Genomic DNA, 27,744 nt, shown 5'->3' with positions numbered 1-27,744 from the left:
TCGCAACTTTTTTTTGAAATTTGACCTGCGTCTCTTTATATGGTTATAACTTTTGAACACTTTTACTTATCAAAGCGATTCTGATATTGTTTTTTCCCCACATGTTGTACTTCATTTTAGTGGTAAATTTTGGCTGATACGTTTTGCGTTTATTCACAAAAAAAAGAAAAAAATGATGAATTTTTAGAAAAATTTGCCATTTTCGAAATTCAAAACCACCGCGTTTTCAGGCAGATAGATTTAACACCTAAATAACTTGCAGAATAACATTTCCCATTTGTCTACTTTACATTTTCATAATTTTTGAAATGTTTGGATAATTTATTTTGACGTCACGCGGCCTACAAATCGAATAGCGATTTTCCGTATTTTCGGAATTGACTATTTTGGGGATAAATACTGTTTGAAATCAAATTTTACATATTTAGCAACAAAACCGCCTATATAACCAACCCATTTTCAAATCTGCACCCCTCAAACTATCAGAAACAGCATTTACAAAGATTGTTAACCCCTTGAGATCTTCATAGTAATTGAATCAAAATGGCGGTGAAATTTAGAATGGTCAAATTTTGTCGGTTATACGTTCATCTAGCCCTAAAATTTACACATTTCCAAAAGATAAAAAGAGAAAACTCACCATAAAATTTGTTCTACAATTTCTCCTGAGTGCAGCGACCCCCCACATGTGGACATTACTTGTGTTATGGGGGCACAGCAAGGCGCAGAAGGGAAGGAGCGCCCTGCAGCTGCCAGGATTTTAGTTTTCTGGTTGCCCCCTTTTGAAGGCTATAACATTTTCGCTTTTCCGTTATTTGGGCCATGTGACAGCATTTTTTTTGCGGGACGAGATGCTTTTTCCAGTGTTACCATTTTGGGGTTGGTATCACCTATTGTTGAAAATTTTGGAACTTTTTTTTGAGGTCATGAGTAGAAAAGCATCAATTCTGTACTGGATTTTTTACTTTTTTTTTTTTTTGTGTTCACCGTATAGCCTAATAATCCTGTTATCTTTATTCTATGGGTCGATACGATTACGGGGATACCAGACATGAATATTTTTTCTTATGTTTTACTAAATTTGCCAAATAAAACCCTAATGTGGGGTAAAATCTATCATTTTTGCATCGCCGGCTTCCAAGCGGCATAACATTGTTACGTTTTTGGCTACAGAGCTGGTTGATGGCTTGTTTTTTGCGGGACATGTTGTTCTTTGCAACAATATCATTCTGGAGTACATATGTTTTGTTGATCACTTTTTATTACATTTTTAGTGGGATATAATAGGTAAAAATCATAATTTTTGGCGGGTTTTTAACGTTTTTTTTTTACGGCGTTCATCATATGGGTTCAATAGTTATTTAGTTTTATTCTACGGATTGTTACGGACGCGGTGATACTATATATGTGGGGTTTGTGTTATGATTTAGACTTTTTTGAGTGTTATATGTCTCTTTATATGTTTTGGGGCTTATGGGCAGATGCATAGGCTGACACTTTGCCTTTAAGATGACGTCACAGACGCCATCTTAAAGGTAAACCCTCCAGGCTTCTCTGGGGTCCCGATCGGACCCCAGAGGTGCCAAAACAGCAATCGGCCCCCCCGAAAACGGTGCGGGGGGGCCGATTGTGATGTAAAGACCCCCAGAAGGCATGTTAAATGCCGCGGTCGCGTTGACCGCGGCATTTAACGGGTTAAACACCCGCGATCGGAGCCCACTCCGACCGCGGGTGTTAGCCGGGGATGTCAACGGTAGATTACCGTTGAAATCCCGCGGCTAACGATGCCGGTTCGGCTGCTATACAGCGCTGAACCGGCATCGTCTCTGCGCAGTAGCTGTACTGCGCTGAGCGCTATTCGCGGGACTCAGCGCAGTACAGCTACGGCGCAGAGCGCTAAGGGGTTAAATGACTGTCTAGCTGGATAAAAGGGCCGACAGGTCCGACCTAATTCTGATGAGAAAAGCCAGGCAACTACACAGATGGAACTGGAGACTTTGGCATTATTAGCATAATGCTCTAACCAACTGAGCTCGCCGGAAATGAAAGAGTTTTGCAACCTGTCCACTATATAACAGAGAGCTCACCAAAATTCAAGAATCTGGCCCCTGACCGGCCGTGGGCTGTGGCCATTCATCTGACGCTTTCTGGCCCATCCCGTATGACTTTGTACCCGGTAGAAGGGCTTAACAGTCCTCCTACTAAAGCTCACCAAAAGCGGAGGAACTGGCCCGTACAGGGATCGAACCCGCGACCTTGGCGTTATTAGCACCACGCTCTAACAAACTGAGCTAACCGGCCATATGTGATGTGCTCGGTCTTCTGATGCTTTCCGGCCCTACCCGTCCGAATGTCTACCGAATAAAAGGGATTAAAGGTCCGTTTGCCCACAATTGAAAAGAAAGGGCTATGCAACCTGTCCAAAAGATAGCAGTGGGTCTTCAGAAAAAAAGAGCCTGGCTCACACAGGGGTTGAGGCTGCGATTTTAATGTAATTAGCATCGCACTCTAAGCTACTTGGGAAGATTAGAGCCAGGTGACTACAGGGCTCGAACCAGAGGCTTTGGCATGATTAGCAGAATGCTCTAACCAACTCAGCTCACTGGTCATGTATTTTGGCAAATCTAACAACACTTTCTGGGCCTTCTTAAATGACTGTCTAGCTGGATAAAAGGGCCGACAGGTCCGACCTAATTCTGATGAGAAAAGCCAGGCAACTACACAGATGGAACTGGAGACTTTGGCATTATTAGCATAATGCTCTAACCAACTGAGCTCGCCGGAAATGAAAGAGTTTTGCAACCTGTCCACTATATAACAGAGAGCTCACCAAAATTCAAGAATCTGGCCCCTGACTGGCCGTGGCCATTCATCTGACGCTTTCTGGCCCATCCCGTATGACTTTGTACCCGGTAGAAGGGCTTAACAGTCCTCCTACTAAAGCTCACCAAAAGCGGAGGAACTGGCCCGTTCGGGGATCGATCCCGCGACCTTGGCGTTATTAGCACCACGCTCTAACCAACTGAGCTAACCGGCCATATGTGATGTGCTCGGTCTTCTGATGCTTTCCGGCCCTACCCGCCCGAATGTCTACCGAATAAAAGGGATTAAAGGTCCGTTTGCCCACAATTGAAAAGAAAGGGCTGTGCAACTTGTCCAAAAGATAGCAGTGGGTCTTCAGAAAAAAAGAGCCTGGCTCACACAGGGGTTGAGGCTGCGACCTTAATGTAATTAGCATCGCACTCTAAGCTACTTGGGAAGATTAGAGCCTGGTGACTACAGGGCTCGAACCAGAGGCTTTGGCATGATTAGCAGAATGCTCTAACCAACTCAGCTCACTGGTCATGTATTTTGGCAAATCTAACAACACTTTCTGGGCCTTCTTAAATGACTGTCTAGCTGGATAAAAGGGCCGACAGGTCCGACCTAATTCTGATGAGAAAAGCCAGGCAACTACACAGATGGAACTGGAGACTTTGGCATTATTAGCATAATGCTCTAACCAACTGAGCTCGCCGGAAATGAAAGAGTTTTGCAACCTGTCCACTATATAACAGAGAGCTCACCAAAATTCAAGAATCTGGCCCCTGACCGGCCGTGGGCTGTGGCCATTCATCTGACGCTTTCTGGCCCATCCCGTATGACTTTGTACCCAGTAGAAGGGCTTAACAGTCCTCCTACTAAAGCTCACCAAAAGCGGAGGAACTGGACCGCACGGGGATCGATCCTGCGACCTTGGCGTTATTAGCACCACGCTCTAAACAACTGAGCTAATCAACCATATGTGATGTGCTCGGTCTTCTGATGCTTTCCGGCCCTACCCGCCCGAATGTCTACCGAATAAAAGGGATTAAAGGTCCGTTTGCCCACAATTGAAAAGAAAGGGCTGTGCAACCTGTCCAAAAGATAGCAGTGGGTCTTCAGAAAAAAAGAGCCTGGCTCACACAGGGGTTGAGGCTGCGACCTTAATGTAATTAGCATCGCACTCTAAGCTACTTGGGAAGATTAGAGCCAGGTGACTACAGGGCTCGAACCAGAGGCTTTGGCATGATTAGCAGAATGCTCTAACCAACTCAGCTCACTGGTCATGTATTTTGGCAAATCTAACAACACTTTCTGGGCCTTCTTAAATGACTGTCTAGCTGGATAAAAGGGCCGACAGGTCCGACCTAATTCTGATGAGAAAAGCCAGGCAACTACACAGATGGAACTGGAGACTTTGGCATTATTAGCATAATGCTCTAACCAACTGAGCTCGCCGGAAATGAAAGGGTTTTGCAACCTGTCCACTATATAACAGAGAGCTCACCAAAATTCAAGAATCTGGCCCCTGACCGGCCGTGGGCTGTGGCCATTCATCTGACGCTTTCTGGCCCATCCCGTATGACTTTGTACCCGGTAGAAGGGCTTAACAGTCCTCCTACTAAAGCTCACCAAAAGCGGAGGAACTGGCCCATACGGGGATCGAACCCGCGACCTTGGCGTTATTAGCACCACGCTCTAACCAACTGAGCTAACCGGCCATATGTGATGTGCTCGGTCTTCTGATGCTTTCCGGCCCTACCCGCCCGAATGTCTACCGAATAAAAGGGATTAAAGGTCCGTTTGCCCACAATTGAAAAGAAAGGGCTGTGCAACCTGTCCAAAAGATAGCAGTGGGTCTTCAGAAAAAAAGAGCCTGGCTCACACAGGGGTTGAGGCTGCGACCTTAATGTAATTAGCATCGCACTCTAAGCTACTTGGGAAGATTAGAGCCAGGTGACTACAGGGCTCGAACCAGAGGCTTTGGCATGATTAGCAGAATGCTCTAACCAACTCAGCTCACTGGTCATGTATTTTGGCAAATCTAACAACACTTTCTGGGCCTTCTTAAATGACTGTCTAGCTGGATAAAAGGGCCGACAGGTCCGACCTAATTCTGATGAGAAAAGCCAGGCAACTACACAGATGGAACTGGAGACTTTGGCATTATTAGCATAATGCTCTAACCAACTGAGCTCGCCGGAAATGAAAGAGTTTTGCAACCTGTCCACTATATAACAGAGAGCTCACCAAAATTCAAGAATCTGGCCCCTGACCGGCCGTGGGCTGTGGCCATTCATCTGACGCTTTCTGGCCCAACCCGTATGACTTTGTACCCGGTAGAAGGGCTTAACAGTCCTCCTACTAAAGCTCACCAAAAGCGGAGGAACTGGACCGCACGGGGATCGAACCTGCGACCTTGGCGTTATTAGCACCACGCTCTAAACAACTGAGCTAATCAACCATAAGTGATGTGCTCGGTCTTCTGATGCTTTCCGGCCCTACCCGCCCGAATGTCTACCGAATAAAAGGGATTAAAGGTCCGTTTGCCCACAATTGAAAAGAAAGGGCTGTGCAACCTGTCCAAAAGATAGCAGTGGGTCTTCAGAAAAAAAGAGCCTGGCTCACACAGGGGTTGAGGCTGCGACCTTAATGTAATTAGCATCGCACTCTAAGCTACTTGGGAAGATTAGAGCCAGGTGACTACAGGGCTCGAACCAGAGGCTTTGGCATGATTAGCAGAATGCTCTAACCAACTCAGCTCACTGGTCATGTATTTTGGCAAATCTAACAACACTTTCTGGGCCTTCTTAAATGACTGTCTAGCTGGATAAAAGGGCCGACAGGTCCGACCTAATTCTGATGAGAAAAGCCAGGCAACTACACAGATGGAACTGGAGACTTTGGCATTATTAGCATAATGCTCTAACCAACTGAGCTCGCCGGAAATGAAAGGGTTTTGCAACCTGTCCACTATATAACAGAGAGCTCACCAAAATTCAAGAATCTGGCCCCTGACCGGCCGTGGGCTGTGGCCATTCATCTGACGCTTTCTGGCCCATCCCGTATGACTTTGTACCCGGTAGAAGGGCTTAACAGTCCTCCTACTAAAGCTCACCAAAAGTGGAGGAACTGGCCCATACGGGGATCGAACCCGCGACCTTGACGTTATTAGCACCACGCTCTAACCAACTGAGCTAACCGGCCATATGTGATGTGCTCGGTCTTCTGATGCTTTCCGGCCCTACCCGTCCGAATGTCTACCGAATAAAAGGGATTAAAGGTCCGTTTGCCCACAATTGAAAAGAAAGGGCTATGCAACCTGTCCAAAAGATAGCAGTGGGTCTTCAGAAAAAAAGAGCCTGGCTCACACAGGGGTTGAGGCTGCGACTTTAATGTAATTAGCATCGCACTCTAAGCTACTTGGGAAGATTAGAGCCAGGTGACTACAGGGCTCGAACCAGAGGCTTTGGCATGATTAGCAGAATGCTCTAACCAACTCAGCTCACTGGTCATGTATTTTGGCAAATCTAACAACACTTTCTGGGCCTTCTTAAATGACTGTCTAGCTGGATAAAAGGGCCGACAGGTCCGACCTAATTCTGATGAGAAAAGCCAGGCAACTACACAGATGGAACTGGAGACTTTGGCATTATGAGCATAATGCTCTAACCAACTGAGCTCGCCGGAAATGAAAGAGTTTTGCAACCTGTCCACTATATAACAGAGAGCTCACCAAAATTCAAGAATCTGGCCCCTGACCGGCCGTGGGCTGTGGCCATTCATCTGACGCTTTCTGGCCCATCCCGTATGACTTTGTACCCGGTAGAAGGGCTTAACAGTCCTCCTACTAAAGCTCACCAAAAGCGGAGGAACTGGCCCGTACGTGGATCGAACCCGCGACCTTGGCGTTATTAGCACCACGCTCTAACCAACTGAGCTAACCGGCCATATGTGATGTGCTCGGTCTTCTGATGCTTTCCGGCCCTACCCGCCCGAATGTCTACCGAATAAAAGGGATTAAAGGTCCGTTTGCCCACAATTGAAAAGAAAGGGCTGTGCAACCTGTCCAAAAGATAGCAGTGGGTCTTCAGAAAAAAAGAGCCTGGCTCACACAGGGGTTGAGGCTGCGACCTTAATGTAATTAGCATCGCACTCTAAGCTACTTGGGAAGATTAGAGCCAGGTGACTACAGGGCTCGAACCAGAGGCTTTGGCATGATTAGCAGAATGCTCTAACCAACTCAGCTCACTGGTCATGTATTTTGGCAAATCTAACAACACTTTCTGGGCCTTCTTAAATGACTGTCTAGCTGGATAAAAGGGCCGACAGGTCCGACCTAATTCTGATGAGAAAAGCCAGGCAACTACACAGATGGAACTGGAGACTTTGGCATTATTAGCATAATGCTCTAACCAACTGAGCTCGCCGGAAATGAAAGAGTTTTGCAACCTGTCCACTATATAACAGAGAGCTCACCAAAATTCAAGAATCTGGCCCCTGACCGGCCGTGGGCTGTGGCCATTCATCTGACGCTTTCTGGCCCATCCCGTATGACTTTGTACCCGGTAGAAGGGCTTAACAGTCCTCCTACTAAAGCTCACCAAAAGCGGAGGAACTGGCCCGTACGGGGATCGAACACGCGACCTTGGCGTTATTAGCACCACGCTCTAACCAACCGAGCTAACCGGCCATATGTGATGTGCTCAGTCTTCTGATGCTTTCCGGCCCTACCCGCCCGAATGTCTACCGAATAAAAGGGATTAAAGGTCCGTTTGCCCACAATTGAAAAGAAAGGGCTGTGCAACCTGTCCAAAAGATAGCAGTGGGTCTTCAGAAAAAAAGAGCCTGGCTCACACAGGGGTTGAGGCTGCGACCTTAATGTAATTAGCATCGCACTCTAAGCTACTTGGGAAGATTAGAGCCAGGTGACTACAGGGCTCGAACCAGAGGCTTTGGCATGATTAGCAGAATGCTCTAACCAACTCAGCTCACTGGTCATATATTTTGGCAAATGTAACAACACTTTCTGGGCCTTCTTAAATGACTGTCTAGCTGGATAAAAGGGCCGACAGGTCCGACCTAATTCTGATGAGAAAAGCCAGGCAACTACACAGATGGAACTGGAGACTTTGGCATTATTAGCATAATGCTCTAACCAACTGAGCTCGCCGGAAATGAAAGAGTTTTGCAACCTGTCCACTATATAACAGAGAGCTCACCAAAATTCAAGAATCTGGCCCCTGACCGGCCGTGGCCATTCATCTGACGCTTTCTGGCCCATCCCGTATGACTTTGTACCCGGTAGAAGGGCTTAACAGTCCTCTTACTAAAGCTCACCAAAAGCGGAGGAACTGGCCCTTACGGTGATCGAACCCACGACCTTGGCGTTATTAGCACCACGCTCTAACCAACTGAGCTAACCGGCCATATGTGATGTGCTCGGTCTTCTGATGCTTTCCGGCCCTACCCGTCCGAATGTCTACCGAATAAAAGGGATTAAAGGTCCGTTTGCCCACAATTGAAAAGAAAGGGCTGTGCAACCTGTCCAAAAGATAGCAGTGGGTCTTCAGAAAAAAAGAGCCTGGCTCACACAGGGGTTGAGGCTGCGACCTTAATGTAATTAGCATCGCACTCTAAGCTACTTGGGAAGATTAGAGCCAGGTGACTACAGGGCTCGAACCAGAGGCTTTGGCATGATTAGCAGAATGCTCTAACCAACTCAGCTCACTGGTCATGTATTTTGGCAAATCTAACAACACTTTCTGGGCCTTCTTAAATGACTGTCTAGCTGGATAAAAGGGCCGACAGGTCCGACCTAATTCTGATGAGAAAAGCCAGGCAACTACACAGATGGAACTGGAGACTTTGGCATTATTAGCATAATGCTCTAACCAACTGAGCTCGCCGGAAATGAAAGAGTTTTGCAACCTGTCCACTATATAACAGAGAGCTCACCAAAATTCAAGAATCTGGCCCCTGACCGGCCGTGGGCTGTGGCCATTCATCTGACGCTTTCTGGCCCAACCCGTATGACTTTGTACCCGGTAGAAGGGCTTAACAGTCCTCCTACTAAAGCTCACCAAAAGCGGAGGAACTAGCCCGTACGGGGATCGACCCTGCGACCTTGGCGTTATTAGCACCACGCTCTAACCAACTGAGCTAATCGGCCATATGTGATGTGCTCGGTCTTCTGATGCTTTCCGGCCCTACCCGCCCGAATGTCTACCGAATAAAAGGGATTAAAGGTCCGTTTGCCCACAATTGAAAAGAAAGGGCTGTGCAACCTGTCCAAAAGATAGCAGTGGGTCTTCAGAAAAAAAGAGCCTGGCTCACACAGGGGTTGAGGCTGCGACCTTAATGTAATTAGCATCGCACTCTAAGCTACTTGGGAAGATTAGAGCCAGGTGACTACAGGGCTCGAACCAGAGGCTTTGGCATGATTAGCAGAATGCTCTAACCAACTCAGCTCACTGGTCATGTATTTTGGCAAATCTAACAACACTTTCTGGGCCTTCTTAAATGACTGTCTAGCTGGATAAAAGGGCCGACAGGTCCGACCTAATTCTGATGAGAAAAGCCAGGCAACTACACAGATGGAACTGGAGACTTTGGCATTATTAGCATAATGCTCTAACCAACTGAGCTCGCCGGAAATGAAAGAGTTTTGCAACCTGTCCACTATATAACAGAGAGCTCACCAAAATTCAAGAATCTGGCCCCTGACTGGCCGTGGCCATTCATCTGACGCTTTCTGGCCCATCCCGTATGACTTTGTACCCGGTAGAAGGGCTTAACAGTCCTCCTACTAAAGCTCACCAAAAGCAGAGGAACTGGCCCGTACGGGGATCGAACCCGCGACCTTGGCGTTATTAGCACCACGCTCTAACCAACTGAGCTAACCGGCCATATGTGATGTGCTCGGTCTTCTGATGCTTTCCGGCCCTACCCGCCCGAATGTCTACCGAATAAAAGGGATTAAAGGTCCGTTTGCCCACAATTGAAAAGAAAGGGCTGTGCAACCTGTCCAAAAGATAGCAGTGGGTCTTCAGAAAAAAAGAGCCTGGCTCACACAGGGGTTGAGGCTGCGACCTTAATGTAATTAGCATCGCACTCTAAGCTACTTGGGAAGATTAGAGCCTGGTGACTACAGGGCTCGAACCAGAGGCTTTGGCATGATTAGCAGAATGCTCTAACCAACTCAGCTCACTGGTCATGTATTTTGGCAAATCTAACAACACTTTCTGGGCCTTCTTAAATGACTGTCTAGCTGGATAAAAGGGCCGACAGGTCCGACCTAATTCTGATGAGAAAAGCCAGGCAACTACACAGATGGAACTGGAGACTTTGGCATTATTAGCATAATGCTCTAACCAACTGAGCTCGCCGGAAATGAAAGAGTTTTGCAACCTGTCCACTATTTAACAAAGAGCTCACCAAAATTCAAGAATCTGGCCCCTGACCGGCCGTGGGCTGTGGCCATTCATCTGACGCTTTCTGGCCCATCCCGTATGACTTTGTACCCGGTAGAAGGGCTTAACAGTCCTCCTACTAAAGCTCACCAAAAGCGGAGGAGCTAGCCCGTACGGGGATCGAACCTGCGACCTTGGCGTTATTAGCACCACGCTCTAACCAACTGAGCTAACCGGCCATATGTGATGTGCTCGGTCTTCTGATGCTTTCCGGCCCTACCCGCCCGAATGTCTACCGAATAAAAGGGATTAAAGGTCCGTTTGCCCACAATTGAAAAGAAAGGGCTGTGCAACCTGTCCAAAGCAGTGGGTCTTCAGAAAAAAAGAGCCTGGCTCACACAGGGGTTGAGGCTGCGACCTTAATGTAATTAGCATCGCACTCTAAGCTACTTGGGAAGATTAGAGCCAGGTGACTACAGGGCTCGAACCAGAGGCTTTGGCATGATTAGCAGAATGCTCTAACCAACTCAGCTCACTGGTCATGTATTTTGGCAAATCTAACAACACTTTCTGGGCCTTCTTAAATGACTGTCTAGCTGGATAAAAGGGCCGACAGGTCCGACCTAATTCTGATGAGAAAAGCCAGGCAACTACACAGATGGAACTGGAGACTTTGGCATTATTAGCATAATGCTCTAACCAACTGAGCTCGCCGGAAATGAAAGAGTTTTGCAACCTGTCCACTATATAACAGAGAGCTCACCAAAATTCAAGAATCTGGCCCCTGACTGTCCGTGGCCATTCATCTGACGCTTTCTGGCCCATCCCGTATGACTTTGTACCCGGTAGAAGGGCTTAACAGTCCTCCTACTAAAGCTCACCAAAAGCGGAGGAACTGGCCCGTACGGGGATCGAACCCACGACCTTGGCGTTATTAGCACCACGCTCTAACCAACTGAGCTAACCGGCCATATGTGATGTGCTCGGTCTTCTGATGCTTTCCGGCCCTACCCGCCCGAATGTCTACCGAATAAAAGGGATTAAAGGTCCGTTTGCCCACAATTGAAAAGAAAGGGCTGTGCAACCTGTCCAAAAGATAGCAGTGGGTCTTCAGAAAAAAAGAGCCTGGCTCACACAGGGGTTGAGGCTGCGACCTTAATGTAATTAGCATCGCACTCTAAGCTACTTGGGAAGATTAGAGCCAGGTGACTACAGGGCTCGAACCAGAGGCTTTGGCATGATTAGCAGAATGCTCTAACCAACTCAGCTCACTGGTCATGTATTTTGGCAAATCTAACAACACTTTCTGGGCCTTCTTAAATGACTGTCTAGCTGGATAAAAGGGCCGACAGGTCCGACCTAATTCTGATGAGAAAAGCCAGGCAACTACACAGATGGAACTGGAGACTTTGGCATTATTAGCATAATGCTCTAACCAACTGAGCTCGCCGGAAATGAAAGAGTTTTGCAACCTGTCCACTATATAACAGAGAGCTCACCAAAATTCAAGAATCTGGCCCCTGACCGGCCGTGGGCTGTGGCCATTCATCTGACGCTTTCTGGCCCATCCCGTATGACTTTGTACCCGGTAGAAGGGCTTAACAGTCCTCCTACTAAAGCTCACCAAAAGCGGAGGAACTGGCCCGTACGGGGATCGAACCCGCAACCTTGGCGTTATTAGCACCACGCTCTAACCAACTGAGCTAACCGGCCATATGTGATGTGCTCGGTCTTCTGATGCTTTCCGGCCCTACCCGCCCGAATGTCTACCGAATAAAAGGGATTAAAGGTCCGTTTGCCCACAATTGAAAAGAAAGGGCTGTGCAACCTGTCCAAAAGATAGCAGTGGGTCTTCAGAAAAAAAGAGCCTGGCTCACACATGGGTTGAGGCTGCGACCTTAATGTAATTAGCATCGCACTCTAAGCTACTTGGGAAGATTAGAGCCAGGTGACTACAGGGCTCGAACAAGAGGCTTTGGCATGATTAGCAGAATGCTCTAACCAACTCAGCTCACTGGTCATGTATTTTGGCAAATCTAACAACACTTTCTGGGCCTTCTTAAATGACTGTCTAGCTGGATAAAAGGGCCGACAGGTCCGACCTAATTCTGATGAGAAAAGCCAGGCAACTACACAGATGGAACTGGAGACTTTGGCATTATTAGCATAATGCTCTAACCAACTGAGCTCGCCGGAAATGAAAGAGTTTTGCAACCTGTCCACTATATAACAGAGAGCTCACCAAAATTCAAGAATCTGGCCCCTGACCGGCCGTGGGCTGTGGCCATTCATCTGACGCTTTCTGGCCCATCCCGTATGACTTTGTACCCGGTAGAAGGGCTTAACAGTCCTCCTACTAAAGCTCACCAAAAGCGGAAGAACTGGCCCGTACGGGGATCGAAGCCGCGACCTTGGCGTTATTAGCACCACGCTCTAACCAACTGAGCTAACCGGCCATATGTGATGTGCTCGGTCTTCTGATGCTTTCCGGCCCTACCCGCCCGAATGTCTACCGAATAAAAGGGATTAAAGGTCCGTTTGCCCACAATTGAAAAGAAAGGGCTGTGCAACCTGTCCAAAAGATAGCAGTGGGTCTTCAGAAAAAAAGAGCCTGGCTCACACAGGGGTTGAGGCTGCGACCTTAATGTAATTAGCATCGCACTCTAAGCTACTTGGGAAGATTAGAGCCAGGTGACTACAGGGCTCGAACCAGAGGCTTTGGCATGATTAGCAGAATGCTCTAACCAACTCAGGTCACTGGTCATGTATTTTGGCAAATCTAACAACACTTTCTGGGCCTTCTTAAATGACTGTCTAGCTGGATAAAAGGGCCGACAGGTCCGACCTAATTCTGATGAGAAAAGCCAGGCAACTACACAGATGGAACTGGAGACTTTGGCATTATTAGCATAATGCTCTAACCAACTGAGCTCGCCGGAAATGAAAGAGTTTTGCAACCTGTCCACTATATAACAGAGAGCTCACCAAAATTCAAGAATCTGGCCCCTGACCGGCCGTGGGCTGTGGCCATTCATCTGACGCTTTCTGGCCCATCCCGTTTGACTTTGTACCCGGTAGAAGGGCTTAACAGTCCTCCTACTAAAGCTCACCAAAAGCGGAGGAACTGGCCCGTACGGGGATCGAACCCGCGACCTTGGCGTTATTAGCACCACGCTCTAACCAACTGAGCTAACCGGCCATATGTGATGTGCTCGGTCTTCTGATGCTTTCCGGCCCTACCCGCCCGAATGTCTACCGAATAAAAGGGATTAAAGGTCCGTTTGCCCACAATTGAAAAGAAAGGGCTGTGCAACCTGTCCAAAAGATAGCAGTGGGTCTTCAGAAAAAAAGAGCCTGGCTCACACATGGGTTGAGGCTGCGACCTTAATGTAATTAGCATCGCACTCTAAGCTACTTGGGAAGATGAGAGCCAGGTGACTACAGGGCTCGAACAAGAGGCTTTGGCATGATTAGCAGAATGCTCTAACCAACTCAGCTCACTGGTCATGTATTTTGGCAAATCTAACAACACTTTCTGGGCCTTCTTAAATGACTGTCTAGCTGGATAAAAGGGCCAACAGGTCCGACCTAATTCTGATGAGAAAAGCCAGGCAACTACACAGATGGAACTGGAGACTTTGGCATTATTAGCATAATGCTCTAACCAACTGAGCTCGCCGGAAATGAAAGAGTTTTGCAACCTGTCCACTATATAACAGAGAGCTCACCAAAATTCAAGAATCTGGCCCCTGACCGGCCGTGGGCTGTGGCCATTCATCTGACGCTTTCTGGCCCATCCCGTATGACTTTGTACCCGGTAGAAGGGCTTAACAGTCCTCCTACTAAAGCTCACCAAAAGCGGAGGAACTGGCCCGTACGGGGATCGAACCCGCGACCTTGGCGTTATTAGCACCACGCTCTAACCAACTGAGCTAACCGGCCATATGTGATGTGCTCGGTCTTCTGATGCTTTCCGGCCCTACCCGCCCGAATGTCTACCGAATAAAAGGGATTAAAGGTCCGTTTGCCCACAATTGAAAAGAAAGGGCTGTGCAACCTGTCCAAAAGATAGCAGTGGGTCTTCAGAAAAAAAGAGCCTGGCTCACACAGGGGTTGAGGCTGCGACCTTAATGTAATTAGCATCGCACTCTAAGCTACTTGGGAAGATTAGAGCCAGGTGACTACAGGGCTCGAACCAGAGGCTTTGGCATGATTAGCAGAATGCTCTAACCAACTCAGCTCACTGGTCATGTATTTTGGCAAATCTAACAACACTTTCTGGGCCTTCTTAAATGACTGTCTAGCTGGATAAAAGGGCCGACAGGTCCGACCTAATTCTGATGAGAAAAGCCAGGCAACTACACAGATGGAACTGGAGACTTTGGCATTATTAGCATAATGCTCTAACCAACTGAGCTCGCCGGAAATGAAAGAGTTTTGCAACCTGTCCACTATATAACAGAGAGCTCACCAAAATTCAAGAATCTGGCCCCTGACCGGCCGTGGGCTGTGGCCATTCATCTGACGCTTTCTGGCCCATCCCGTATGACTTTGTACCCGGTAGAAGGGCTTAACAGTCCTCCTACTAAAGCTCACCAAAAGCGGAGGAACTGGCCCGTACGGGGATCGAACCCGCGACCTTGGCGTTATTAGCACCACGCTCTAACCAACTGAGCTAACCGGCCATATGTGATGTGCTCGGTCTTCTGATGCTTTCCGGCCCTACCCGCCCGAATGTCTACCGAATAAAAGGGATTAAAGGTCCGTTTGCCCACAATTGAAAAGAAAGGGCTGTGCAACCTGTCCAAAAGATAGCAGTGGGTCTTCAGAAAAAAAGAGCCTGGCTCACACAGGGGTTGAGGCTGCGCCCTTAATGTAATTAGCAACGCACTCTAAGCTACTTGGGAAGATTAGAGCCAGGTGACTACAGGGCTCGAACCAGAGGCTTTGGCATGATTAGCAGAATGCTCTAACCAACTCAGCTCACTGGTCATGTATTTTGGCAAATCTAACAACACTTTCTGGGCCTTCTTAAATGACTGTCTAGCTGGATAAAAGGGCCGACAGGTCCGACCTAATTCTGATGAGAAAAGCCAGGCAACTACACAGATGGAACTGGAGACTTTGGCATTATTAGCATAATGCTCTAACCAACTGAGCTCGCCGGAAATGAAAGAGTTTTGCAACCTGTCCACTATATAACAGAGAGCTCACCAAAATTCAAGAATCTGGCCCCTGACCGGCCGTGGGCTGTGGCCATTCATCTGACGCTTTCTGGCCCATCCCGTATGACTTTGTACCCGGTAGAAGGGCTTAACAGTCCTCCTACTAAAGCTCACCAAAAGCGGAGGAACTGGCCCGTACGGGGATCGAACCCACGACCTTGGCGTTATTAGCACCACGCTCTAACCAACTGAGCTAACCGGCCATATGTGATGTGCTCGGTCTTCTGATGCTTTCCGGCCCTACCCGCCCGAATGTCTACCGAATAAAAGGGATTAAAGGTCCGTTTGCCCACAATTGAAAAGAAAGGGCTGTGCAACCTGTCCAAAAGATAGCAGTGGGTCTTCAGAAAAAAAGAGCCTGGCTCACACAGGGGTTGAGGCTGCGACCTTAATGTAATTAGCATCGCACTCTAAGCTACTTGGGAAATTAGAGCCAGGTGACTACAGGGCTCGAACCAGAGGCTTTGGCATGATTAGCAGAATGCTCTAACCAACTCAGGTCACTGGTCATGTATTTTGGCAAATCTAACAACACTTTCTGGGCCTTCTTAAATGACTGTCTAGCTGGATAAAAGGGCCGACAGGTCCGACCTAATTCTGATGAGAAAAGCCAGGCAACTACACAGATGGAACTGGAGACTTTGGCATTATTAGCATAATGCTCTAACCAACTGAGCTCGCCGGAAATGAAAGAGTTTTGCAACCTGTCCACTATATAACAGAGAGCTCACCAAAATTCAAGAATCTGGCCCCTGACCGGCCGTGGGCTGTGGCCATTCATCTGACGCTTTCTGGCCCATCCCGTATGACTTTGTACCCGGTAGAAGGGCTTAACAGTCCTCCTACTAAAGCTCACCAAAAGCGGAGGAACTGGCCCGTACGGGGATCGAACCCGCAACCTTGGCGTTATTAGCACCACGCTCTAACCAACTGAGCTAACCGGCCATATGTGATGTGCTCGGTCTTCTGATGCTTTCCGGCCCTACCCGCCCGAATGTCTACCGAATAAAAGGGATTAAAGGTCCGTTTGCCCACAATTGAAAAGAAAGGGCTGTGCAACCTGTCCAAAAGATAGCAGTGGGTCTTCAGAAAAAAAGAGCCTGGCTCACACAGGGGTTGAGGCTGCGACCTTAATGTAATTAGCATCGCACTCTAAGCTACTTGGGAAGATTAGAGCCAGGTGACTACAGGGCTCGAACCAGAGGCTTTGGCATGATTAGCAGAATGCTCTAACCAACTCAGGTCACTGGTCATGTATTTTGGCAAATCTAACAACACTTTCTGGGCCTTCTTAAATGACTGTCTAGCTGGATAAAAGGGCCGACAGGTCCGACCTAATTCTGATGAGAAAAGCCAGGCAACTACACAGATGGAACTGGAGACTTTGGCATTATTAGCATAATGCTCTAACCAACTGAGCTCGCCGGAAATGAAAGAGTTTTGCAACCTGTCCACTATATAACAGAGAGCTCACCAAAATTCAAGAATCTGGCCCCTGACCGGCCGTGGGCTGTGGCCATTCATCTGACGCTTTCTGGCCCATCCCGTTTGACTTTGTACCCGGTAGAAGGGCTTAACAGTCCTCCTACTAAAGCTCACCAAAAGCGGAGGAACTGGCCCGTACGGGGATCGAACCCGCGACCTTGGCGTTATTAGCACCACGCTCTAACCAACTGAGCTAACCGGCCATATGTGATGTGCTCGGTCTTCTGATGCTTTCCGGCCCTACCCGCCCGAATGTCTACCGAATAAAAGGGATTAAAGGTCCGTTTGCCCACAATTGAAAAGAAAGGGCTGTGCAACCTGTCCAAAAGATAGCAGTGGGTCTTCAGAAAAAAAGAGCCTGGCTCACACATGGGTTGAGGCTGCGACCTTAATGTAATTAGCATCGCACTCTAAGCTACTTGGGAAGATGAGAGACAGGTGACTACAGGGCTCGAACAAGAGGCTTTGGCATGATTAGCAGAATGCTCTAACCAACTCAGCTCACTGGTCATGTATTTTGGCAAATCTAACAACACTTTCTGGGCCTTCTTAAATGACTGTCTAGCTGGATAAAAGGGCCAACAGGTCCGACCTAATTCTGATGAGAAAAGCCAGGCAACTACACAGATGGAACTGGAGACTTTGGCATTATTAGCATAATGCTCTAACCAACTGAGCTCGCCGGAAATGAAAGAGTTTTGCAACCTGTCCACTATATAACAGAGAGCTCACCAAAATTCAAGAATCTGGCCCCTGACCGGCCGTGGGCTGTGGCCATTCATCTGACGCTTTCTGGCCCATCCCGTATGACTTTGTACCCGGTAGAAGGGCTTAACAGTCCTCCTACTAAAGCTCACCAAAAGCGGAGGAACTGGCCCGTACGGGGATCGAACCCGCGACCTTGGCGTTATTAGCACCACGCTCTAACCAACTGAGCTAACCGGCCATATGTGATGTGCTCGGTCTTCTGATGCTTTCCGGCCCTACCCGCCCGAATGTCTACCGAATAAAAGGGATTAAAGGTCCGTTTGCCCACAATTGAAAAGAAAGGGCTGTGCAACCTGTCCAAAAGATAGCAGTGGGTCTTCAGAAAAAAAGAGCCTGGCTCACACAGGGGTTGAGGCTGCGACCTTAATGTAATTAGCATCGCACTCTAAGCTACTTGGGAAGATTAGAGCCAGGTGACTACAGGGCTCGAACCAGAGGCTTTGGCATGATTAGCAGAATGCTCTAACCAACTCAGCTCACTGGTCATGTATTTTGGCAAATCTAACAACACTTTCTGGGCCTTCTTAAATGACTGTCTAGCTGGATAAAAGGGCCGACAGGTCCGACCTAATTCTGATGAGAAAAGCCAGGCAACTACACAGATGGAACTGGAGACTTTGGCATTATTAGCATAATGCTCTAACCAACTGAGCTCGCCGGAAATGAAAGAGTTTTGCAACCTGTCCACTATATAACAGAGAGCTCACCAAAATTCAAGAATCTGGCCCCTGACCGGCCGTGGGCTGTGGCCATTCATCTGACGCTTTCTGGCCCATCCCGTATGACTTTGTACCCGGTAGAAGGGCTTAACAGTCCTCCTACTAAAGCTCACCAAAAGCGGAGGAACTGGCCCGTACGGGGATCGAACCCGCGACCTTGGCGTTATTAGCACCACGCTCTAACCAACTGAGCTAACCGGCCATATGTGATGTGCTCGGTCTTCTGATGCTTTCCGGCCCTACCCGCCCGAATGTCTACCGAATAAAAGGGATTAAAGGTCCGTTTGCCCACAATTGAAAAGAAAGGGCTGTGCAACCTGTCCAAAAGATAGCAGTGGGTCTTCAGAAAAAAAGAGCCTGGCTCACACAGGGGTTGAGGCTGCGCCCTTAATGTAATTAGCAACGCACTCTAAGCTACTTGGGAAGATTAGAGCCAGGTGACTACAGGGCTCGAACCAGAGGCTTTGGCATGATTAGCAGAATGCTCTAACCAACTCAGCTCACTGGTCATGTATTTTGGCAAATCTAACAACACTTTCTGGGCCTTCTTAAATGACTGTCTAGCTGGATAAAAGGGCCGACAGGTCCGACCTAATTCTGATGAGAAAAGCCAGGCAACTACACAGATGGAACTGGAGACTTTGGCATTATTAGCATAATGCTCTAACCAACTGAGCTCGCCGGAAATGAAAGAGTTTTGCAACCTGTCCACTATATAACAGAGAGCTCACCAAAATTCAAGAATCTGGCCCCTGACCGGCCGTGGGCTGTGGCCATTCATCTGACGCTTTCTGGCCCATCCCGTATGACTTTGTACCCGGTAGAAGGGCTTAACAGTCCTCCTACTAAAGCTCACCAAAAGCGGAGGAACTGGCCCGTACGGGGATCGAACCCGCGACCTTGGCGTTATTAGCACCACGCTCTAACCAACTGAGCTAACCGGCCATATGTGATGTGCTCGGTCTTCTGATGCTTTCCGGCCCTACCCGCCCGAATGTCTACCGAATAAAAGGGATTAAAGGTCCGTTTGCCCACAATTGAAAAGAAAGGGCTGTGCAACCTGTCCAAAAGATAGCAGTGGGTCTTCAGAAAAAAAGAGCCTGGCTCACACAGGGGTTGAGGCTGCGACCTTAATGTAATTAGCATCGCACTCTAAGCTACTTGGGAAATTAGAGCCAGGTGACTACAGGGCTCGAACCAGAGGCTTTGGCATGATTAGCAGAATGCTCTAACCAACTCAGGTCACTGGTCATGTATTTTGGCAAATCTAACAACACTTTCTGGGCCTTCTTAAATGACTGTCTAGCTGGATAAAAGGGCCGACAGGTCCGACCTAATTCTGATGAGAAAAGCCAGGCAACTACACAGATGGAACTGGAGACTTTGGCATTATTAGCATAATGCTCTAACCAACTGAGCTCGCCGGAAATGAAAGAGTTTTGCAACCTGTCCACTATATAACAGAGAGCTCACCAAAATTCAAGAATCTGGCCCCTGACCGGCCGTGGGCTGTGGCCATTCATCTGACGCTTTCTGGCCCATCCCGTATGACTTTGTACCCGGTAGAAGGGCTTAACAGTCCTCCTACTAAAGCTCACCAAAAGCGGAGGAACTGGCCCGTACGGGGATCGAACCCGCGACCTTGGCGTTATTAGCACCACGCTCTAACCAACTGAGCTAACCGGCCATATGTGATGTGCTCGGTCTTCTGATGCTTTCCGGCCCTACCCGCCCGAATGTCTACCGAATAAAAGGGATTAAAGGTCCGTTTGCCCACAATTGAAAAGAAAGGGCTGTGCAACCTGTCCAAAAGATAGCAGTGGGTCTTCAGAAAAAAAGAGCCTGGCTCACACAGGGGTTGAGGCTGCGCCCTTAATGTAATTAGCATCGCACTCTAAGCTACTTGGGAAGATTAGAGCCAGGTGACTACAGGGCTCGAACCAGAGGCTTTGGCATGATTAGCAGAATGCTCTAACCAACTCAGCTCACTGGTCATGTATTTTGGCAAATCTAACAACACTTTCTGGGCCTTCTTAAATGACTGTCTAGCTGGATAAAAGGGCCGACAGGTCCGACCTAATTCTGATGAGAAAAGCCAGGCAACTACACAGATGGAACTGGAGACTTTGGCATTATTAGCATAATGCTCTAACCAACTGAGCTCGCCGGAAATGAAAGAGTTTTGCAACCTGTCCACTATATAACAGAGAGCTCACCAAAATTCAAGAATCTGGCCCCTGACCGGCCGTGGGCTGTGGCCATTCATCTGACGCTTTCTGGCCCATCCCGTATGACTTTGTACCCGGTAGAAGGGCTTAACAGTCCTCCTACTAAAGCTCACCAAAAGCGGAGGAACTGGCCCGTACGGGGATCGAACCCGCGACCTTGGCGTTATTAGCACCACGCTCTAACCAACTGAGCTAACCGGCCATATGTGATGTGCTCGGTCTTCTGATGCTTTCCGGCCCTACCCGCCCGAATGTCTACCGAATAAAAGGGATTAAAGGTCCGTTTGCCCACAATTGAAAAGAAAGGGCTGTGCAACCTGTCCAAAAGATAGCAGTGGGTCTTCAGAAAAAAAGAGCCTGGCTCACACAGGGGTTGAGGCTGCGCCCTTAATGTAATTAGCAACGCACTCTAAGCTACTTGGGAAGATTAGAGCCAGGTGACTACAGGGCTCGAACCAGAGGCTTTGGCATGATTAGCAGAATGCTCTAACCAACTCAGCTCACTGGTCATGTATTTTGGCAAATCTAACAACACTTTCTGGGCCTTCTTAAATGACTGTCTAGCTGGATAAAAGGGCCGACAGGTCCGACCTAATTCTGATGAGAAAAGCCAGGCAACTACACAGATGGAACTGGAGACTTTGGCATTATTAGCATAATGCTCTAACCAACTGAGCTCGCCGGAAATGAAAGAGTTTTGCAACCTGTCCACTATATAACAGAGAGCTCACCAAAATTCAAGAATCTGGCCCCTGACCGGCCGTGGGCTGTGGCCATTCATCTGACGCTTTCTGGCCCATCCCGTATGACTTTGTACCCGGTAGAAGGGCTTAACAGTCCTCCTACTAAAGCTCACCAAAAGCGGAGGAACTGGCCCGTACGGGGATCGAACCCGCGACCTTGGCGTTATTAGCACCACGCTCTAACCAACTGAGCTAACCGGCCATATGTGATGTGCTCGGTCTTCTGATGCTTTCCGGCCCTACCCGCCCGAATGTCTACCGAATAAAAGGGATTAAAGGTCCGTTTGCCCACAATTGAAAAGAAAGGGCTGTGCAACCTGTCCAAAAGATAGCAGTGGGTCTTCAGAAAAAAAGAGCCTGGCTCACACAGGGGTTGAGGCTGCGACCTTAATGTAATTAGCATCGCACTCTAAGCTACTTGGGAAATTAGAGCCAGGTGACTACAGGGCTCGAACCAGAGGCTTTGGCATGATTAGCAGAATGCTCTAACCAACTCAGGTCACTGGTCATGTATTTTGGCAAATCTAACAACACTTTCTGGGCCTTCTTAAATGACTGTCTAGCTGGATAAAAGGGCCGACAGGTCCGACCTAATTCTGATGAGAAAAGCCAGGCAACTACACAGATGGAACTGGAGACTTTGGCATTATTAGCATAATGCTCTAACCAACTGAGCTCGCCGGAAATGAAAGAGTTTTGCAACCTGTCCACTATATAACAGAGAGCTCACCAAAATTCAAGAATCTGGCCCCTGACCGGCCGTGGGCTGTGGCCATTCATCTGACGCTTTCTGGCCCATCCCGTATGACTTTGTACCCGGTAGAAGGGCTTAACAGTCCTCCTACTAAAGCTCACCAAAAGCGGAGGAACTGGCCCGTACGGGGATCGAACTCGCGACCTTGGCGTTATTAGCACCACGCTCTAACCAACTGAGCTAACCGGCCATATGTGATGTGCTCGGTCTTCTGATGCTTTCCGGCCCTACCCGCCCGAATGTCTACCGAATAAAAGGGATTAAAGGTCCGTTTGCCCACAATTGAAAAGAAAGGGCTGTGCAACCTGTCCAAAAGATAGCAGTGGGTCTTCAGAAAAAAAGAGCCTGGCTCACACAGGGGTTGAGGCTGCGCCCTTAATGTAATTAGCATCGCACTCTAAGCTACTTGGGAAGATTAGAGCCAGGTGACTACAGGGCTCGAACCAGAGGCTTTGGCATGATTAGCAGAATGCTCTAACCAACTCAGCTCACTGGTCATGTATTTTGGCAAATCTAACAACACTTTCTGGGCCTTCTTAAATGACTGTCTAGCTGGATAAAAGGGCCGACAGGTCCGACCTAATTCTGATGAGAAAAGCCAGGCAACTACACAGATGGAACTGGAGACTTTGGCATTATTAGCATAATGCTCTAACCAACTGAGCTCGCCGGAAATGAAAGAGTTTTGCAACCTGTCCACTATACAACAGAGAGCTCACCAAAATTCAAGAATCTGGCCCCTGACCGGCCGTGGGCTGTGGCCATTCATCTGACGCTTTCTGGCCCATCCCGTATGACTTTGTACCCGGTAGAAGGGCTTAACAGTCCTCCTACTAAAGCTCACCAAAAGCGGAGGAACTGGCCCGTACGGGGATCGAACCCGCGACCTTGGCGTTATTAGCACCACGCTCTAACCAACTGAGCTAACCGGCCATATGTGATGTGCTCGGTCTTCTGATGCTTTCCGGCCCTACCCGCCCGAATGTCTACCGAATAAAAGGGATTAAAGGTCCGTTTGCCCACAATTGAAAAGAAAGGGCTGTGCAACCTGTCCAAAAGATAGCAGTGGGTCTTCAGAAAAAAAGAGCCTGGCTCACACAGGGGTTGAGGCTGCGCCCTTAATGTAATTAGCATCGAATTCTAAGCTACTTGGGAAGATTAGAGCCAGGTGACTACAGGGCTCGAACCAGAGGCTTTGGCATGATTAGCAGAATGCTCTAACCAACTCAGCTCACTGGTCATGTATTTTGGCAAATCTAACAACACTTTCTGGGCCTTCTTAAATGACTGTCTAGCTGGATAAAAGGGCCGACAGGTCCGACCTAATTCTGATGAGAAAAGCCAGGCAACTACACAGATGGAACTGGAGACTTTGGCATTATTAGCATAATGCTCTAACCAACTGAGCTCGCCGGAAATGAAAGAGTTTTGCAACCTGTCCACTATATAACAGAGAGCTCACCAAAATTCAAGAATCTGGCCCCTGACCGGCCGTGGGCTGTGGCCATTCATCTGACGCTTTCTGGCCCATCCCGTATGACTTTGTACCCGGTAGAAGGGCTTAACAGTCCTCCTACTAAAGCTCACCAAAAGCGGAGGAACTGGCCCGTACGGGGATCGAACCCGCGACCTTGGCGTTATTAGCACCACGCTCTAACCAACTGAGCTAACCGGCCATATGTGATGTGCTCGGTCTTCTGATGCTTTCCGGCCCTACCCGCCCGAATGTCTACCGAATAAAAGGGATTAAAGGTCCGTTTGCCCACAATTGAAAAGAAAGGGCTGTGCAACCTGTCCAAAAGATAGCAGTGGGTCTTCAGAAAAAAAGAGCCTGGCTCACACAGGGGTTGAGGCTGCGCCCTTAATGTAATTAGCATCGCACTCTAAGCTACTTGGGAAGATTAGAGCCAGGTGACTACAGGGCTCGAACCAGAGGCTTTGGCATGATTAGCAGAATGCTCTAACCATCTCAGCTCACTGGTCATGTATTTTGGCAAATCTAACAACACTTTCTGGGCCTTCTTAAATGACTGTCTAGCTGGATAAAAGGGCCGACAGGTCCGACCTAATTCTGATGAGAAAAGCCAGGCAACTACACAGATGGAACTGGAGACTTTGGCATTATTAGCATAATGCTCTAACCAACTGAGCTCGCCGGAAATGAAAGAGTTTTGCAACCTGTCCACTATATAACAGAGAGCTCACCAAAATTCAAGAATCTGGCCCCTGACCGGCCGTGGGCTGTGGCCATTCATCTGACGCTTTCTGGCCCATCCCGTATGACTTTGTACCCGGTAGAAGGGCTTAACAGTCCTCCTACTAAAGCTCACCAAAAGCGGAGGAACTGGCCCGTACGGGGATCGAAGCCGCGACCTTGGCGTTATTAGCACCACGCTCTAACCAACTGAGCTAACCGGCCATATGTGATGTGCTCGGTCTTCTGATGCTTTCCGGCCCTACCCGCCCGAATGTCTACCGAATAAAAGGGATTAAAGGTCCGTTTGCCCACAATTGAAAAGAAAGGGCTGTGCAACCTGTCCAAAAGATAGCAGTGGGTCTTCAGAAAAAAAGAGCCTGGCTCACACAGGGGTTGAGGCTGCGACCTTAATGTAATTAGCATCGCACTCTAAGCTACTTGGGAAGATTAGAGCCAGGTGACTACAGGGCTCGAACCAGAGGCTTTGGCATGATTAGCAGAATGCTCTAACCAACTCAGGTCACTGGTCATGTATTTTGGCAAATCTAACAACACTTTCTGGGCCTTCTTAAATGACTGTCTAGCTGGATAAAAGGGCCGACAGGTCCGACCTAATTCTGATGAGAAAAGCCAGGCAACTACACAGATGGAACTGGAGACTTTGGCATTATTAGCATAATGCTCTAACCAACTGAGCTCGCCGGAAATGAAAGAGTTTTGCAACCTGTCCACTATATAACAGAGAGCTCACCAAAATTCAAGAATCTGGCCCCTGACCGGCCGTGGGCTGTGGCCATTCATCTGACGCTTTCTGGCCCATCCCGTATGACTTTGTACCCGGTAGAAGGGCTTAACAGTCCTCCTACTAAAGCTCACCAAAAGCGGAGGAACTGGCCCGTACGGGGATCGAAGCCGCGACCTTGGCGTTATTAGCACCACGCTCTAACCAACTGAGCTAACCGGCCATATGTGATGTGCTCGGTCTTCTGATGCTTTCCGGCCCTACCCGCCCGAATGTCTACCGAATAAAAGGGATTAAAGGTCCGTTTGCCCACAATTGAAAAGAAAGGGCTGTGCAACCTGTCCAAAAGATAGCAGTGGGTCTTCAGAAAAAAAGAGCCTGGCTCACACAGGGGTTGAGGCTGCGACCTTAATGTAATTAGCATCGCACTCTAAGCTACTTGGGAAGATTAGAGCCAGGTGACTACAGGGCTCGAACCAGAGGCTTTGGCATGATTAGCAGAATGCTCTAACCAACTCAGCTCACTGGTCATGTATTTTGGCAAATCTAACAACACTTTCTGGGCCTTCTTAAATGACTGTCTAGCTGGATAAAAGGGCCGACAGGTCCGACCTAATTCTGATGAGAAAAGCCAGGCAACTACACAGATGGAACTGGAGACTTTGGCATTATTAGAATAATGCTCTAACCAACTGAGCTTGCCGGAAATGAAAGAGTTTTGCAACCTGTCCACTATATAACAGAGAGCTCACCAAAATTCAAGAATCTGGCCCCTGACCGGCCGTGGGCTGTGGCCATTCATCTGACGCTTTCTGGCCCATCCCGTATGACTTTGTACCCGGTAGAAGGGCTTAACAGTCCTCCTACTAAAGCTCACCAAAAGCGGAGGAACTGGCCCGTACGGGGATCGAAGCCACGACCTTGGCGTTATTAGCACCACGCTCTAACCAACTGAGCTAACCGGCCATATGTGATGTGCTCGGTCTTCTGATGCTTTCCGGCCCTACCCGCCCGAATGTCTACCGAATAAAAGGGATTAAAGGTCCGTTTGCCCACAATTGAAAAGAAAGGGCTGTGCAACCTGTCCAAAAGATAGCAGTGGGTCTTCAGAAAAAAAGAGCCTGGCTCACACAGGGGTTGAGGCTGCGACCTTAATGTAATTAGCATCGCACTCTAAGCTACTTGGGAAGATTAGAGCCAGGTGACTACAGGGCTCGAACCAGAGGCTTTGGCATGATTAGCAGAATGCTCTAACCAACTCAGCTCACTGGTCATGTATTTTGGCAAATCTAACAACACTTTCTGGGCCTTCTTAAATGACTGTCTAGCTGGATAAAAGGGCCGACAGGTCCGACCTAATTCTGATGAGAAAAGCCAGGCAACTACACAGATGGAACTAGAGACTTTGGCATTATTAGCATAATGCTCTAACCAACTGAGCTCGCCGGAAATGAAAGAGTTTTGCAACCTGTCCACTATATAACAGAGAGCTCACCAAAATTCAAGAATCTGGCCCCTGACCGGCCGTGGGCTGTGGCCATTCATCTGACGCTTTCTGGCCCATCCCGTATGACTTTGTACCCGGTAGAAGGGCTTAACAGTCCTCCTACTAAAGCTCACCAAAAGCGGAGGAACTGGCCCGTACGGGGATCGAAGCCGCGACCTTGGCGTTATTAGCACCACGCTCTAACCAACTGAGCTAACCGGCCATATGTGATGTGCTCGGTCTTCTGATGCTTTCCGGCCCTACCCGCCCGAATGTCTACCGAATAAAAGGGATTAAAGGTCCGTTTGCCCACAATTGAAAAGAAAGGGCTGTGCAACCTGTCCAAAAGATAGCAGTGGGTCTTCAGAAAAAAAGAGCCTGGCTCACACAGGGGTTGAGGCTGCGACCTTAATGTAATTAGCATCGCACTCTAAGCTACTTGGGAAGATTAGAGCCAGGTGACTACAGGGCTCGAACCAGAGGCTTTGGCATGATTAGCAGAATGCTCTAACCAACTCAGCTCACTGGTCATGTATTTTGGCAAATCTAACAACACTTTCTGGGCCTTCTTAAATGACTGTCTAGCTGGATAAAAGGGCCGACAGGTCCGACCTAATTCTGATGAGAAAAGCCAGGCAACTACACAGATGGAACTGGAGACTTTGGCATTATTAGCATAATGCTCTAACCAACTGAGCTCGCCGGAAATGAAAGAGTTTTGCAACCTGTCCACTATATAACAGAGAGCTCACCAAAATTCAAGAATCTGGCCCCTGACCGGCCGTGGGCTGTGGCCATTCATCTGACGCTTTCTGGCCCATCCCGTATGACTTTGTACCCGGTAGAAGGGCTTAACAGTCCTCCTACTAAAGCTCACCAAAAGCGGAGGAACTGGCCCGTACGGGGATCGAACCCGCGACCTTGGCGTTATTAGCACCACGCTCTAACCAACTGAGCTAACCGGCCATATGTGATGTGCTCGGTCTTCTGATGCTTTCCGGCCCTACCCGCCCGAATGTCTACCGAATAAAAGGGATTAAAGGTCCGTTTGCCCACAATTGAAAAGAAAGGGCTGTGAAACCTGTCCAAAAGATAGCAGTGGGTCTTCAGAAAAAAAGAGCCTGGCTCACACAGGGGTTGAGGCTGCGACCTTAATGTAATTAGCATCGCACTCTAAGCTACT

General features: G+C 48.4%; 14 non-coding genes across 14 annotated transcripts; all 14 read right to left on the bottom strand.

Annotated features, from left to right (window-relative positions):
* Window positions 1–9,636: 9,636 nt before the first annotated feature.
* On the bottom strand, window positions 9,637–9,710 carry TRNAI-AAU (transfer RNA isoleucine (anticodon AAU)). The gene has a single exon. It is a non-coding gene; the product is annotated as a tRNA-Ile (tRNA).
* A 3,629-nt stretch (window positions 9,711–13,339) lies between these two features.
* On the bottom strand, window positions 13,340–13,413 carry TRNAI-AAU (transfer RNA isoleucine (anticodon AAU)). Its single transcript has one exon. It is a non-coding gene; the product is annotated as a tRNA-Ile (tRNA).
* Window positions 13,414–14,082: 669 nt separating this feature from the next.
* Window positions 14,083–14,156, bottom strand: TRNAI-AAU (transfer RNA isoleucine (anticodon AAU)). Its single transcript has one exon. It is a non-coding gene; the product is annotated as a tRNA-Ile (tRNA).
* A 669-nt stretch (window positions 14,157–14,825) lies between these two features.
* On the bottom strand, window positions 14,826–14,899 carry TRNAI-AAU (transfer RNA isoleucine (anticodon AAU)). The gene has a single exon. It is a non-coding gene; the product is annotated as a tRNA-Ile (tRNA).
* Window positions 14,900–17,053: 2,154 nt separating this feature from the next.
* On the bottom strand, window positions 17,054–17,127 carry TRNAI-AAU (transfer RNA isoleucine (anticodon AAU)). Its single transcript has one exon. It is a non-coding gene; the product is annotated as a tRNA-Ile (tRNA).
* Window positions 17,128–17,796: 669 nt separating this feature from the next.
* Window positions 17,797–17,870, bottom strand: TRNAI-AAU (transfer RNA isoleucine (anticodon AAU)). The gene has a single exon. It is a non-coding gene; the product is annotated as a tRNA-Ile (tRNA).
* A 669-nt stretch (window positions 17,871–18,539) lies between these two features.
* TRNAI-AAU (transfer RNA isoleucine (anticodon AAU)) lies at window positions 18,540–18,613 on the bottom strand. The gene has a single exon. It is a non-coding gene; the product is annotated as a tRNA-Ile (tRNA).
* Window positions 18,614–19,282: 669 nt separating this feature from the next.
* Window positions 19,283–19,356, bottom strand: TRNAI-AAU (transfer RNA isoleucine (anticodon AAU)). The gene has a single exon. It is a non-coding gene; the product is annotated as a tRNA-Ile (tRNA).
* Window positions 19,357–20,024: 668 nt separating this feature from the next.
* Window positions 20,025–20,098, bottom strand: TRNAI-AAU (transfer RNA isoleucine (anticodon AAU)). The gene has a single exon. It is a non-coding gene; the product is annotated as a tRNA-Ile (tRNA).
* A 669-nt stretch (window positions 20,099–20,767) lies between these two features.
* On the bottom strand, window positions 20,768–20,841 carry TRNAI-AAU (transfer RNA isoleucine (anticodon AAU)). Its single transcript has one exon. It is a non-coding gene; the product is annotated as a tRNA-Ile (tRNA).
* A 669-nt stretch (window positions 20,842–21,510) lies between these two features.
* Window positions 21,511–21,584, bottom strand: TRNAI-AAU (transfer RNA isoleucine (anticodon AAU)). The gene has a single exon. It is a non-coding gene; the product is annotated as a tRNA-Ile (tRNA).
* A 1,411-nt stretch (window positions 21,585–22,995) lies between these two features.
* TRNAI-AAU (transfer RNA isoleucine (anticodon AAU)) lies at window positions 22,996–23,069 on the bottom strand. The gene has a single exon. It is a non-coding gene; the product is annotated as a tRNA-Ile (tRNA).
* Window positions 23,070–23,738: 669 nt separating this feature from the next.
* TRNAI-AAU (transfer RNA isoleucine (anticodon AAU)) lies at window positions 23,739–23,812 on the bottom strand. Its single transcript has one exon. It is a non-coding gene; the product is annotated as a tRNA-Ile (tRNA).
* A 3,641-nt stretch (window positions 23,813–27,453) lies between these two features.
* Window positions 27,454–27,527, bottom strand: TRNAI-AAU (transfer RNA isoleucine (anticodon AAU)). The gene has a single exon. It is a non-coding gene; the product is annotated as a tRNA-Ile (tRNA).
* Between the last annotated feature and the right edge of the window lie 217 nt (window positions 27,528–27,744).

The sequence above is a fragment of the Engystomops pustulosus genome, chromosome 4, assembly GCF_040894005.1.
Source record: "Engystomops pustulosus chromosome 4, aEngPut4.maternal, whole genome shotgun sequence".
Classification (NCBI taxonomy): Eukaryota; Metazoa; Chordata; class Amphibia; order Anura; family Leptodactylidae; genus Engystomops; species Engystomops pustulosus.
Note: the sequence above shows the minus strand (reverse complement) of the source record. Positions and strands in the feature narration are given on the sequence as shown.